The following is a 14,965-nucleotide window of genomic DNA, read 5'->3' as shown; positions in this document are numbered from 1 at the left end:
AACAGTGTGCACAATGGAAATGTTGCCCCACCAAGCCAGTGGAGCCACCGATTTGTAGTACACAACAACACAGGGCCCATGTACTTCTCACAGTTCACTCATCAACGTCAGACGTGGGAGATGGCCCTTTGCGGTGCTTCTGTAGGGATCTTGCATGTTCCATCGCCATGTTCCAGTGCCTGCTTCCCCAATGCGCAGCCTCCCTGGGTAAAGCATGGCATATGGTATCTGTTCTTTGAGTAGCACCTTCTTGACATTCTGAAAGTCCTTCCGGGCCGCCTGCACCTGTGCCGTAAAATCTGGATAGAACAAGAGGGTATTGTTTTGGTACGTGATTGTTCCCTTCTGGCGAGTGATCCGTAAGACAGTGTCCCGGTCTCTAAAATTGAGTAATCGAGCGATTACGGGGCACGGTGTAGCACCTGGAGGAGGGTGCGCCGCCAAGGAGCGATGAGTCTGCTCCACCGCAAACATAGGCGACAAGTCATCCGCACCCCATATCTCCCGCAGCATCGCCTCCATGTAATCTTCAAGGCAGCCCACATTTGTTGATTCCAGCAGACCCGAAACTCGAATATTATTGCGCCTCGATCTCGCATCAATGTCCTCATTCTTCACTTGTATGACAACGAGAATTTTTGTGATATCTGTAGTCTTCGCAGCTACCTGTTGCAGCCCATCCTCTGCATCTGATATTCTCTGTTCCGCTTCCCCAATGCGTTCCGCATGTTTGTTGAGTTTGGCCGAAAAGTGATCCATTCTCCCATTGAGGACCTCGATCTTACCGTCATTAGATTGAAGACTGACCTGAATGGCAGCTAGCGATTTTTCCAGTGTCGAGGGTCCCTGGGAGGCCGATTCCAGCTCTGAGTCAGAGGCCGCGTTTTGAGTATGTTTGCCCCCCTTACGCAACTCACGGGTGACGCGTGGTTGATTCTTCTCTGGTTTTCCCATTAAGGCCTCACCCTTCAACAGTCCGCACTATGCAGACCACAAGTACTGCCCCTCGTTGTATGTAAACGATTCACTCCTAGAGGCCGGTCAGAGGGAGTAGTGATGCAACCCAGTTGGTCCCAACCACTAACTGCTTCACAATAAGTCCACAACAGCAGGGAATGTTCAGCAGGAGACCGTGAGTGAGACACTTGAATGCTGCGCACCATACAAACAGGTCAGAAGGGTGTAAGGAATCCAACAGTCAAAGGTGCCTCGCAGCCCAGTACGGTGCGCTCGCCCGCAGTGCAAAGCCACAACAACAATCCAGCTGTCTGAAGAAATGTCCGTTATTCAAAACCGTGAGGAATACCGCAAGAGGGGACCCGCTCCCAGGGGGCCAGCGCAGTCGCACCACATCCGCGTGCAAGTTCCAGCCCCGCTAGCCACTCAGCATCCCCCAAGAGGTCCGGATCATGAAGGCGCCACCTCCCGCTGCACCGAATTCGGTCTCTGAGGGCGCCAACTGGGCAAAGGTGAGCGCGTGCAGCGTTGCTTGTATATACCACCGGGGAGAGATGTAGATGTGGGCGGGGGGGCTAATCTTCTGAGCGCCTCAGCAACGAACGGCCGCTCTGACACCACCGCCCCTCACGAGGCCTAGGCGCGGCCTAGTCCGCCAGCTCACGCCAGCCGCAAGCGTGTCTCCAGAACCCAGCACGGCCGGCCGAATCCCGGTACGGCACAAACTAGTGTCCGCAGCCCCCCGACAGGTCACTTATCTGTGGTCACGGCACAGCTGCAGTCTGCAGATACTCCATTGTGTCTCAAATTAATCTCCGCCTTCCCAGATTGCTGCCACAGGCAGTAAGGGACCACAGCGCACTGAGCCATGAGAGTCATGCCGCCATTACACCTGTGCAGACGGCTCGCCCCTCTCACGGCTTAACAATCCTCCGGGCATTCGCGGCAATCGAAAACCACCTCAGCCGATCAGTCGCTACATTAGCTACACAGCTCCAGCGGCAAAAGCCATGGATAGCGTGGTGAAGGCAGGATAAGTGAAGGATATTTATCGGCGGCCGGCAGAGCAACACTATAGTGCCCCCATCTTGCCGATCGCCAGGCAACGCCCCACCTCCTGGGGATTAGCCTTCTACTGATGAAAGCCAGTAGCTGATATTGACCTTGGGCATGTTTTTGTGATAGCACTGCTCCTATACCACGATCCGAGGCATCAGTCTGTACAATGAATTACTTGACATAATCTGCAGATTTCAGAACAGCTGTAGAGCACATTGCTTCCTTCAGCGTGTCACAAGCCTTTAGACAGCTCAAAGTCCAGTTCACTATTTGTGGGGATTCTTTTGGAAGTCAGCTCTGTGAGGGGTGCCACAATGGTGCCATAATCCCTCACAAACCTCCTATAGTACCAGGGAAGCCAAGGAAGGCCCTCACTTGAGTCGGGGTAGTTGGAGCCACCCAGTCCAGAATGGTCTAGATCTTGGGATATAAGGGTTGAACCTGGCCTCCACTCACAAGGTGACCCAAGTATGCAACCTTTCCCAGTCCTGTATGGCACTTGCATGCCTTGATAATGAGGCCGGCACTTCTCAGAGCCTCCAATACTTTCCTATGGTGGATCAGGAGAGCAATATTGTGTAGATATGCTGCACTCAAGGATTCCAATACAGCAAGGGCTTAGTTCACCAACCTTTGAAAAGTGGCAGATGCATTTTTCAAACCAAAGGGAATTACAGTGAACTGATAATACCCATTTGAGATTGAAAATGCAGATATTTCTTTTGCTCCTGGAGTCAGACCTATCTGCCAGTACTCTGATGTGAGATCAAACATACTCAGATACTTGACTGCTCCCAACCTGTCAATAAGTTCATCTGCCCATGGAGTTTGGTATGCATCGCTTTTGGTCACAGCATTCACGCCCCAATAGTCCACACAAAAACTAATTTCTTTCTTACCATCCTGGCTATGAGGTTTGGGGATTAAGACAACTTGGCAGGTCCAGGGGCTCTCGGAAGGCTTTAGAACTCCCAATTCCAGCATCATGCTTACTTCAGCTTTGATGCTCTCTTTCACATGTTCAGTCTGCCTGTATATTTTATTCTCGACAGGTAGTCTTTCTTCAGCATCTACATCATGGATACACAGCCAGTCTGTCGAGAGGTCAAAAAGAAGAGCTCAGCAAACTGATTCAGGACTTTCCTGTAATCTAAAGCTAAAATAAGGAGGACCCCACTCCCTTCTGTGACCCTTCCCAATAGGCAAAAAGCAGGCAAGGAAGTAAGACATCCAATCTTCTTTTGAGTTTTTCAGGAAGTCTAATGATCATGCCCTTCATGGTCTTGTTAAATCTTTCAACAAGGCCATTACATAGAAGAGTGGCTTTGGCCACACTGACCAGGACTTATGCAGCGGGGGATTGGAGGTCCCACATTTGGACCCCTAATATTATGCCGTTCAATTGCAACACGCAGCTCGATGGCTCAACACAGTCCCTAGTTGGGAAATGTGGCTCTTGGTGGGAATGGTGGACGCGGCGGGTTGTCTTCCAGAGCTGTTAATGGAGGAATCAGGTACACCAAGAGATACTCCATATATTGTGCGACAGATGGCCAGAGTATGGCAATGGATTGTAGTGAGAGTACTTAAGCGCGCACCATAACATAGGGAGCTACCAATTTGGATATTAAAACCAATCAGGCAGATAGCACTCAGTATGTCCTTCCAGGCATGGAGGGAAGGGGATGCAAGCAATAGGGTGAATTGAACCCAGATGAGTTTGGTCTAAGCCAGGGGCAATTTTTACAACATGCGGGCTTGGCAGACAACACTAAGCACACCTGGCCATGCTATCCGACAGGTCCTCCGCATACTGAAACCCTTGAGATACTGCTAACATATGGAGCGTGTGGACACCTAATTATGCATCTTTACAGAACAATGCGATCAGATACAGTAGGCACTACACACGGGCCCGACATTCCAATGGAAGATCAAGACTGGCAGCGGGCTACGAACTAATATGCATGGTTTCTACTAATGCCCATTTTCGACTGATACATTATAATTTTCTTCAAAGAACCTACTTAACGCCACAACACCTTCATCGAATGGTCAGGTCTTGCCCAGATATATGCTTGCGCTGCAACACTGTGGGGTCTGATTTCTTACATTAACCATGGTCCTGCGATGAAATACACTCCTTCTGGCAACTAGCTGTCGAAGAAATGGTGCATGCCACACAACTAAGTATTGAGCTGACACCCAAATGCTGTTTATTAGGCCTCTTTAGATGCCAGAAGGGCGCTAGATAACCTATACATTTGGTCAGTCGCCTATGGAACTGGCATGACGTAGAATTGCAATCACATGGCTGCCCCAGCATGCCTTAACGATTGAGCTCTGGCATAGAGATGGGCCTCTTCTTCTATGGCGGACGCTTCTTCCCAGAAGATATCCAGAGTGTGTTGAATGCTTTGACGCTTCCTCTCTCGTCATCGAGCCTGATGATCGGGTAGAGTCCTCTTGGACCGAAACGACTTACAAGCGCCGCAGTCTTCCTCCTTACAAACTTGATGTAGGTCGGTGCGAGGGTACTTGGTGTGGCACCCAGGACAGAAATGGAATGAAGTCCATTCCATTTGCAGATGGCTGGCCCTACGCAGCAAGGCCCGACGGTTGCCCACGAGGTTTTCTATCGAAAATGGAGAGTTTGTCGACCTGTTTGAAATGCGTAGAACAGGGAAACGGTTACTGACACAATACCGTTGAGGGTATAGTGGACTGCGGGGAACCCAAAGAGCAGTTTCGGAGCCCAGCAATACACATTCGAACCCATTTGGGGTAAAAAACAATCTAACAATGGAGTCGATGGCCATGCGCACTATCACCGAAAGGTGGAGTTACCTTACCTCGTGATTGTAAAGCCTTCTTCAAAGAAAAACAACTTGCAAACATCCGGACCGAACACAAGATGGCAGGAGTATGCAAAGCATGTGCATCTACAGCACACAAGCCTCGAACAGAGGATTAATGGCCCCAAATCCCTGCCGTGGTATCTTGTCATGTTGTGGCTGAGTGTGCCATGTGATGTGGCAGGCTATAGTGCTTGGTGTGATTTGGTCATTTTTTAACAGTGCTGAACAGTTAGGCAAATTTTGATTTTCTTTGTTTTTGGGATCGTGTGATATAGTGCGGTAACTACCGTATTATGTAAATAAATTACATTGCTAATATACCATAAGGATGTGGGGTGAGTATTATTATGGCCGAAGCCTTGCTGATTATATGCAGAATAACAGGTCTGGGAGGTCACTACTGACTAGAGCAGGTTAGCAGCTGCACAGGCCTTGGCCATTGATCCTACTCAGGATAATATGTGACGGGCACTAGTGACTGGAGCTGGCTAGCAACAACGCTGACCTCTGTTATTCATTACAAGCCGGGTAACAATACATGTCAATATTGACTGGAACTGGTTGGCAGTAGAATTGACCTCTGGTTTTGAATATTTGCAGGATTTAAGGTACAGGGGTCACTACTGACTGGAGTTACTTAGCAGGATAATAGGTCTCAGGGAGCCAATACTGACTGAAGCTGGTTAGTATGATCACTAGTCCCAAGGTGCTACGAATGACTCAAGTTGGCTAGAATGATAACAGGTCCCAGGGGCCAGTACTAACAGGAGCTGGCTAGTAGGCGTACATACAGGCCCAAGGGGCTACTACTGACTGTAGCTGGCTAAAAGAATAATAGGCCCAAGGGTGGTGGGGGTGCGAGTGGCACCAGTGACTGGAGTTGGCTAGAAGCATTGACAACCTTTGGTATTGATTAAATGCAGGATTCCAGGTCACAGGAGGCACTGCTGAATACAGCTGGATAGCAGCAGTGGTGGCCTCTAGGAAGAAGGAATTGAGAAAGCATAACTGGATAGACTGGTTTCTTTAATACCGATAATTGTTTACACATCATACACATCACTGTCACAACGTGCATTGATATATTACATTACCAAATTACAATATTCTTATATTAATTTGGCGTGTCTGTTCGCCTTAATATGCCTGCAAAGTTACATGATTCTATTAGGGCCCAGAACCCTTTCATTTTGTGAAGTCCATCTGCACACTTTCCTGCATCTATTGCTATTGGGAGCGTGTGAAATAGTGCGGTACCTACCGTATCTATTGCTATTTACTTTCCCCTGAGGCGGAAGCCGGGGGCATTCTTCCTATCCGTCCTCACTCGCTGACATTGCAGGAAATACCGCGATTGTTTATTTTAAGAAATGTAAATATTTTAATTGACGCTGTTTTAATTTCCTGTTACTCACCCACCCGGCCGACTCCTTGGACGAGAGTTACATCGTTCTAGGGCTTGGGCAGCGGGGGTCTCATTTTCGGTGCAGCCATTTCAGTGCAGGGCTGACACCAGTCGCTGAGGGCGAGGTCGCCATTTTGGGGGGAGGCAGGGTAGCGTTACAGCTCTTGGACGCCTCCCGCCCTCCCAGGCTACTTAAGGTGCCTCTATCCGATATTCTGGCAGATTACTTGCTATTTACTTTTCCCTGAGGCGGAAGCCGGGGGCATTCTTCCTATCCCTCCTCACTCGCTGACATTGCAGGAAATAGCGCGATTGTTTATTTTAAGAAATGTAAATATTTTAATTGACGCTGTTTTAATTTCCTGTTACTCACCCACCCGGCCGACTCCTTGGACGAGAGTTACATCGTTCTAGGGCTTGGGCAGCGGGGGTCTCATTTTCGGTGCAGCCATTTCAGTGCAGGGCTGACACCGGTCGCTGAGGGCAAGGTCGCCATCTTGGGGGGAGGCAGGGTAGCGTTACAGCTCTTGGACGCCTCCCTCCCTCCTCCAGACTGGATATTAGAAGACGGACATCCCGTCCGCGCAGCGGGCGCGCCGATGGCGCGCCTAAGGCAAGCCCGGCTGCGCCCGTCCGCGCCGGACCCGCGCCCAGCGCCAGACCCCCTGCCACTCTGACTTCAAATATCCACTGGTCGCGCAATCAGCTCCTCAATTTAAGACAAGGTACCTGTTCCCCTCCCGACCTATGCTGTCTTTTCAACCCGGTTGACCTGCCTTTTAAATGTAGTCACTGTGATTTCATGATTACTTCCCCTTCCAAATGTCGTGCCTCCCCTATAGAGTCCTCTTTTCCTCGCCGCTCCCCCAGCTCGATAAAAGCAGCGTTAGTCAATTGTCGCTCCCTCCCTCGGCACGCCACTGATATTTGGTTATCCATTGTCACCTTGACTTGGGATATTCTATTCCTTACCGAAACGTGGATCAAAGACTCGTCTCAACCTGATATTCACCTGGCTACCCCCCCCCCCGGGCTACCGTCTGGTGGGTATCAACCGTGAGAACAACAAAACAGGTGGCGGCCTTGCCATAATCTTGAAATCTCATTTCCAGGTTACTGTTAAAAAAACTTCCGAATCTTGGGCTTATAGAAGCCATGTACTTCACGATCCTGGACTCTTCCATTATTACTATGGCGGGTATCTTGGTCTACAATCCCCCTAATGCCTCTGCTACCTCACTTACTTTCCTCTTGCACACGATCGCTGATCTTTCCCTCAGACATGCGTATTTTACGATACTAGGAGATTTCAATTTACATGGTGATAATCCCGCTTGCGCTCAAGCATCTCACCTTACGGAGACTCTACTTGGACTAACTCTGCCCCAATTAGTTAAAGGCCCTACCCATACTGCCGGTCACACTCTCGATCTTATATTCTCTAATCACCCAGGCATCTCATCCCTTCCCTCCCTGCCCCTTACCTGGTCGGACCATTTCCTTCTTCCGTTTGGCCTGTCTGTCCCCATCCCGCCCCCTCATTCTACTTTGAATTGAGAGACGGGGAGAAAATGGCACAAAATCACCTGCGATGCCATCGATCCCTGCTTTTCCTATCAATTCGATTCAACTAGGGACCCTAACGAAGAAGTTGTTAAATATAACGCTGCCGTGTTGGCCGCTATTGATACTATCTCCCCTGCTAACGTCATTACTTCTTCACGAACTAGACCCTCGGCCCCTTGGTTTTCCCCTGCGTTACGTGAGGAAAACACCCGGTGTAAACAATTGGAGCGTAAATGGCGTCAGACTTACGATGCCGACTCCAAAGCTATTTACAAGCTGGCGCTGAATAAATTCCAAAAACTAAAATGCACCACGATGAGAGGTTACTTCTCACAGTCAATTAAAAACGCTGAGAACTCTTCCAAAACCCTCTTTAAAATTGTGAAGGATTTTGTCAGCCCTCCTGCCTTGACTACTTTGTGCACCCCTAGTCAGGCGCTTTGTGATGACCTCTCTGATTTTTTTCAGGAAAAAATCACTAAATTAATCACACCTTTCGAACCTGTTCTACCCTCCCCTCCACTGAGGGATATTGTGCCTCAGACAGGCTTATTTTCCTTTGAAGAGCTAACTCTTGAGCTGGCCACCAAATTATTTATCCAAGGCAAATCCGGGTCTCCCCTAGATCCAGTCCCTGCTAAGGTAATGGGCAATCTTACCCCTATCCTGATTAACCCTCTTCTTTCCATTTGGAATTCTTCATTAAATTCGGGTCTTTTCCCTCTGGTATGGAAACAGGCTATGCTGGTTCCCATCCTGAAAAAAACAGATGCTGATCCATCACAACTTTGTAATTATCGTCCGATTTCCCTCTTGCCTAAGCCAGCTAAGATCTTGGAAAAGACGGCTCAGTACCAACTGGCTAAATACTTGGAAACCGAGCAGTTGCTCCACGACTCGCAGTCGGGCTTTAGGACCGGCTACAGTACTGAGACCGCTCTTCTTGAGGTGTCAGAGACCATCCGGGAGTGTGCGGACAGGGGTGAGGAGGCCATGTTGGTTCTCCTCGACCTGTCCGCCGCTTTCGACACTATATCCCATGAAATTCTTCTTAACCGCCTAAGGCAGTTGGGAATAGGCGGTAAGGTTTTAACTTGGATTAGATCATTCATCACTGACCGGACTCAGAAGGTCTTTCTCCGTCCCTTTGAATCTGAGGGCAAACCTCTCCTGTGTGGAGTACCTCAGGGCTCTGCCCTAAGCCCCTTATTCTTTAATGTTTATTTAGGCCCTCTGGCACGGGAGGTCGAATCCTGGGGGGTCAGAGTGATCTCCTACACTGACGATACTCAGCTAGTATTTTCATTCCAAGAGCACTCTGATGCTAATTTCTCCAATTTTCGGAACTGTCTCAGTAACATCTGCTCCTGGATGGCCACTAATCACCTTGTTCTGAATACTGACAAAACTGAGGTCTTGTTTTTTAATCAAAAAACAACACTCTCCAGCTCCTTGTGGTGGCCACCTGTCTTGAATCCCCCCCCTACTTCTGCCCTGACAGTACGCAATCTTGGTTTTCAGTTTGACACTGATCTATCCTGCAAAGCCCAGATCAATAAAGTCTCTTCGGCTTGTTTTGTCAAACTCCGCATGATTAGGAAAATTTTTCCTTACTTGCCAATAGACTGTCGTAAAACCGTTGTTCACGCTCTGATCACGTCGCATTTAGACTATGCGAATAGTCTCTATGCCAGCGCTCCCCGGTACCTTACAGATCGTCTACAAATGGTACAAAACGCTGCTGCAAGGCTGATTGGAAATATTCCGTTTCGTCACTCAATAACTTCATACCGGAATAAACTCCACTGGCTTCCTATTTCCCACCGCATCCAGTTCAAGGTTCTTGTTTTTGCCTTCCGCGCGCTCAACAGCTCTGGTCCGGTCTACTTGCAAAAAAGACTCAAACTCTCTCAATCTATCAGAACGTTGAGATCCAATAGCCTCCGCCTCTTGGTAGTTCCTCGATTTTGCCGTTCCAGGTGCGGAGGCAGAGCCTTTGGTGTAATTACGGCCAAACTGTGGAACAGTCTTCCTCTTGACCTGCGGTTTACTGAGACCGAACCTCTGTTCCGACGTAAACTTAAAACCTGGTTGTTTACCTCTCTTTAACTCACTACTCACTCTTTTAGCTGTTAATCTACCAGCGCCGGGACACCCCCGTCTTAGGGGTAGCTGCGCGCTTTATAAGCTTCTTAAATAAATAAATAAATAAAATCTTGTAGTAAATCGAATATTGACAAACAGAAGTGTTATTTCCAGAAACAGTGAATTCTGCAGCTTGTCTGTGTATCTTTTATCTGCACCTCACGGACTCCTCACATTCCTCTCGAGAGAAGATCCTGCCTCCTACTCATTAGTGTTGTTTCAGTAACTGTTTCTATCACGTGTTCATGTTTCATTGACTTGTATTAGGAGAAATGTGGTTCCGTGAATTCTGGACCCATGTTATAAACATCATCGTAGCATGACGATTTTGGTATCAGCAGACCGAAAATGACGAGTATGATATATACGAGTATTTTCGGCGTATTCGAGTGACAAGATCACCATAAAATCAGAGATTCCGTTCTGAACCCTCAGGTTCCATTTTGAGTACGGCAGCCATTTTGTGGTTGCCCTCACATAGGCCGATGACTAAGGCCAAAACGAGTCTTAGGGACACGTACACTTTTGCTGACTTCTGTGTGACCTGGGCAAGCTGACTCCATTGCCCGAAGCCAAACCTGTTTGGCCAGTTCCTTTCCCAGTGGCCGATCGAGATTAGGAACCAAGGCGCAGCATGCCATAAACCCTTCATTGCACACAACTATGTCTAATCTTACTCACACCTGTCTCTGTTCTTTTCTTTATGACCTGTTTTACGAGGAGGAGGTGCCCGTTTTTGTTAGGGGTCCAGCCGATTATCTGATGAAAAGTGTTGGGCCTTGCCGGGTAATTGATTGTGGGTTGAACAAACTGAAAATGAGCTTGCCATCATGATTCTGCTTTTCTTTGTCGAAGAAATATGTGAATGGTCAACTGTAAAATAAGGAATGTTTGCCTGAAGCATAATATTTTGTATAAAAGGGGAAGGCTGGTTTTGTAAGGTTGAGCAGTCTCCTGAGAATATACACCGTGTTGTACTTCTAGGATACCTGTTACTGGCTGCAGCCAATAAATTTGATCTTTGAAGTCACCAAGAAGTCTCTGCGTTTCTGTAGTCTGAGACAGGAGAACTCGAACTCTTTGGGTGTGTCCCCTGGCACCGCTGGGTTCTTAAAAACCCAGTACTTCAGAAACGTGTATAAAAATACATTGTGTAGCATTAGCATTATATACTTCAACTTGCTTTAGGGTGGATGCTCTCGTCCATTGCAAAGACAATTGTCATTTGGTAGTTTGCTTGGCCTTTTGCTATTTTTGCATTAAATGTATGATAGATGTGTTGGCCTCCCGGTGTGTTGTGTTTTATTTTAAATAGCACAAGAGATTTATTTATTTATTTAGTGTATTTTGGTATCGCGCACAGCTACCCCAACGGGGTGTCCCAGCGCTTCTGTGTAACTTCATACTGCATAGAAGGATGTTAAAAAATAACAATCAACAGAACAGGTGGGTTTTTATGGCTCTCCGGAAGGGTTGTTCCTCCTCGATCAACCGGATGGCATTGGGTAATTTATTCCAGAGAGCTGCCGTCAGTACGGGGAAAGATTTTCCACCGGAACGAGATTTCCTAAATCTAGGAACAGTGAGGAAGTTTTTTGAAGAGGAGCGTAGGGTCCTGGAGTTGTTATAGGGAATCAGGCACGTGGCAAGATAGGCAGAGCCCTTGCCTCGCAAGGCACGATGAGCTAGGATCAGAGCTTTGAATTCTGCCCTTTTTTGGACCGGTAGCCAATGGAGTTCATGACGGTGAGGCGCTATATGCTCACGTAGGGGGATACCGCTGACCAGTCGCACCGCAGCATTCTGAACCGTCTGGAGGCGATGACAGAGCCCTACAGACAAGCTAGTGTACAGGCCATTGGCGTAGTCAAGGTGTGAGGTGACTAGTGCCTGATGAGGAATGTTGAGGAAAATGACAGTCCAGGATATGCATTCTTCATATAAATCAACTCACAGTATACTGTTCTGGAGGTTCAGTCCCACAGACATTATCTCTAACTGAACACCCTCGGAAGCATGTGCTTTTCAAACCAGTTGCCCTCTGATGCGGCGTCCTCGCTATTGGATAAGTCAATATGTCCTGAATTTTAGGAGGGTTACCGTATCTAGTGCACTCTGTTAGACAGTGCTCACCTGTGGTAATAAGATGTTAATATGCACCTTATCACCTATGCACGGTGCAGGGCTTTGAGTTACAGAGCTCCTCATACTGTGGAGAAGATTAGGTCACATTTACCCATTTTCTCATATTTGGTTCTGATTAAATGGCAACAGATGGCTCCATGACTACAGAAGGCATTAAAAACGTTGACCTGAAGTATAGACCCCAGCTTACCAGCAGGTTCATAGGTGATCGACACTTTCACACCGTGATAGGGGCCATTAGTTCCTCAGTTTCTCTGCCACTGTTTTTAATCTCAACATGGACCAGGATGATCACATTAACTATATTGCGGCAACTGGTCAATAGTTGATCTTTTATTCAGACTTCACCAATCTCACATCTTATGACACAACATCCTCTGTCCTACTATGCTCATCCGGCATACTTAATAAAAGATCTCCAACAAAGTGCCCTCTGGTGGTGCCCGCCAGGCATTGTAGCGCCGGCCTGGTGAGGAGTATAGCCCAATAATGAAGCATGTCACCTTCAGGTGAGTGAATGCAACTGGTCTTAAAAGCACATGCTTCCTAGGGTGTCTGCGTTCAGTTACAGATAATGTCGCTGGGACAGAACCTCCGGAACAGTATACTGTGATTTGATTGTGTTTTATTTTAACAAATGTACATAGCAGATATTGGCGCTTGCTTGTTTCACAAAAATGATCGGATACCTGCCTCAGAGCGCACTTCTTACAGACGAGTATGGGGTTATCATGTTGCTGTTACAAGCTCCTTACCTGAGCGAGTTATCGGGAACGATGCAGGGGGCAGAACCAAACCAGCCACACGTGGAGATCAATGACAAATACTGAAGAATGAACAGAGCTTCCAAGCTGGTGACCATTACTTAATTGACCCTGAAAATAAAAGAAGTTTTTAGTATTCTGGTGACTCAAGATCATTAAAACAAAGGTTATAAATTCAATATTATGTCAAATACTTAAAAAATTGGAACTGGATGTGCTGAATCGATATTGCCCCAGGTCATGCGTGACACCTTCCACCACTATTGCTTATGGGACTTGTAGTTTTGTTTTTCTCATTAAACGGATGGGTTCTAAAGTCCCAGTGTTCTAAGCGATGTTAGTTAAAATCAGAGGCCTGAGTGAGGGTGAAGCATGACACTGCTCTGCTTAGCAGTGAGATGAATGACAGTTCCTCAGCCCTTCCATTCTTTGACAGACAGAGGCTCGTCAGCCGTTCATATTTTCTTGCAATGAGAAAGAAACTTTTATTGCAGCTTGTGTCAACTGAAGAGATAAAACCCCTGGGCGTGTTTCATTAACTACTGACAAACATGAACAATCAAGAACTTGAGTTTCTGGAAAACTATCAAGCACCCAATCAGAATCAGCCGCCCTTCACACCCAGGAATTCTTGAGGCTTTGGAGAGAAGTAATTGCACGTGGTATAAGAGGAACACTACATCGAATCAAAGCTCACTTCTCAGGGATGTACTGAAATGCAAGCCTCATGGCACACTTAGCCAGCTCTTCACCTCCTCCTCCTCAAACTGTTGACCAGCTATCAGGGCAAATGAGCCTGCAGCAAAGCATCGCTGGCTTGGTTCCACACCGGACCAGGCAATGTGGTCAACTCCATACTCCTCCAAGTCAGCATGCTCTCTGGTCGAGCCAGTCCTAACCCCACATGAATGTTCCCCATCACAACTATTTTAATGGTGCTAAGTTATGTTTCTGCTAAATGTAGGAGTCAAAAAGTGAAAGATTTTACTAGGAAGTACTGAAAGAGAAATAATGAAGTTTTTCAATATTTCTGAGTCTGCCACAGTACACAGGAGCATTATTTCTCTACAGCAGCAAATCATGTATGTGCCCTGTAGAAAGCTTGTTTGAATGAAACATGGAATTTATTGCAGCCTACAATTCATGCAACAACATAGAGTGCAAGATAACTTGTGTTATTATTCCAGCAGAACGAAATGCCATTCCTAATGTGTACGTCATTTTAAAGACAAACCCAGAAAAATGTACGGTCAGTGTTGTTCTTCTGCCTGTTAAAAGACAATCTCCATTAATGTGTCAGTAATTAAAACACTATGAGAAATCCTACTCTATGGCAGGGTGCTGCCTGCCACTATATTGCAGGTTACTTCCAACATAATCTGATTTATTCATACATACTCCAGGGTACTGCCAGCTATCGGGTCTGCACACAGCAGTCTGGAGCCACTCAGGAAGGAGGTAAGCTCTTCATTTCATCTTAAGCCCTTAGGGTACATTCACAGCCTGATGGGTCCGGAGAACTTTATCCTCGCTCTAACTGCGCCGACATAGCCCAACATAGTCTGTGTTGTGTGCTGGGTGATGCCTGGCATCTTATTATCGTTGGCGGATGGATGAAGCTCTGATAAGAGCTACTACAAGAAGAGCAGAGAAACAGGACCACAGATCGCCACAGAGTGATAACTGCCCAGAAGCTGAAGAAAGAACTCTGGAACAGCAAACCTCCTACACCCTGGAGATTCTCCAGAGTAAGCAAATGATGGTAATGAAATGCAAATTGCAGCATTAAGGTCACTGTAACACTGGGCAGGGGACGGGAGGAAAAGAACCGGATAATGTTGAGTGGTGGCGTAGTGAACTGACGTCCTCCCCCTCTCTGCCTCATTATCAGCATGACTGGAACAGGGGAGAAGCCTGTTCCTGGGATCTAGCCGACGAATTGGATGTCGGCCCCTTTAACTGGAGGACACACGAGTACGCAGCTCCACCCCCTGATGACGATGCAGGATTCCTAGTGGGTAAAAACGCGGAAGAAGATGTCCTGGTGTGTGACGTCACCGACCAAG

The 14,965-nt window shown here is 47.5% G+C and overlaps 1 long non-coding RNA gene across 1 annotated transcript in view; it reads right to left on the bottom strand.

The window, feature by feature from the left end:
- LOC144806491 (uncharacterized) overlaps positions 1–14,965 on the bottom strand; it is a 45,504-nt gene that overhangs the window by 20,509 nt on the left and 10,030 nt on the right. Inside the window, exon 3 of the long non-coding RNA XR_013605812.1 lies at positions 12,891–13,010. This is a non-coding gene — a long non-coding RNA (uncharacterized LOC144806491). The remainder of the gene's footprint in view (positions 1–12,890; positions 13,011–14,965) is intronic.

The sequence above is a fragment of the Lissotriton helveticus genome, assembly GCF_964261635.1.
Source record: "Lissotriton helveticus chromosome 1_1 unlocalized genomic scaffold, aLisHel1.1 SUPER_1_unloc_8, whole genome shotgun sequence".
In the NCBI taxonomy this organism is placed as follows: domain Eukaryota; kingdom Metazoa; phylum Chordata; class Amphibia; order Caudata; family Salamandridae; genus Lissotriton; species Lissotriton helveticus.
This window is presented reverse-complemented; position numbering and strand designations above follow the sequence as displayed.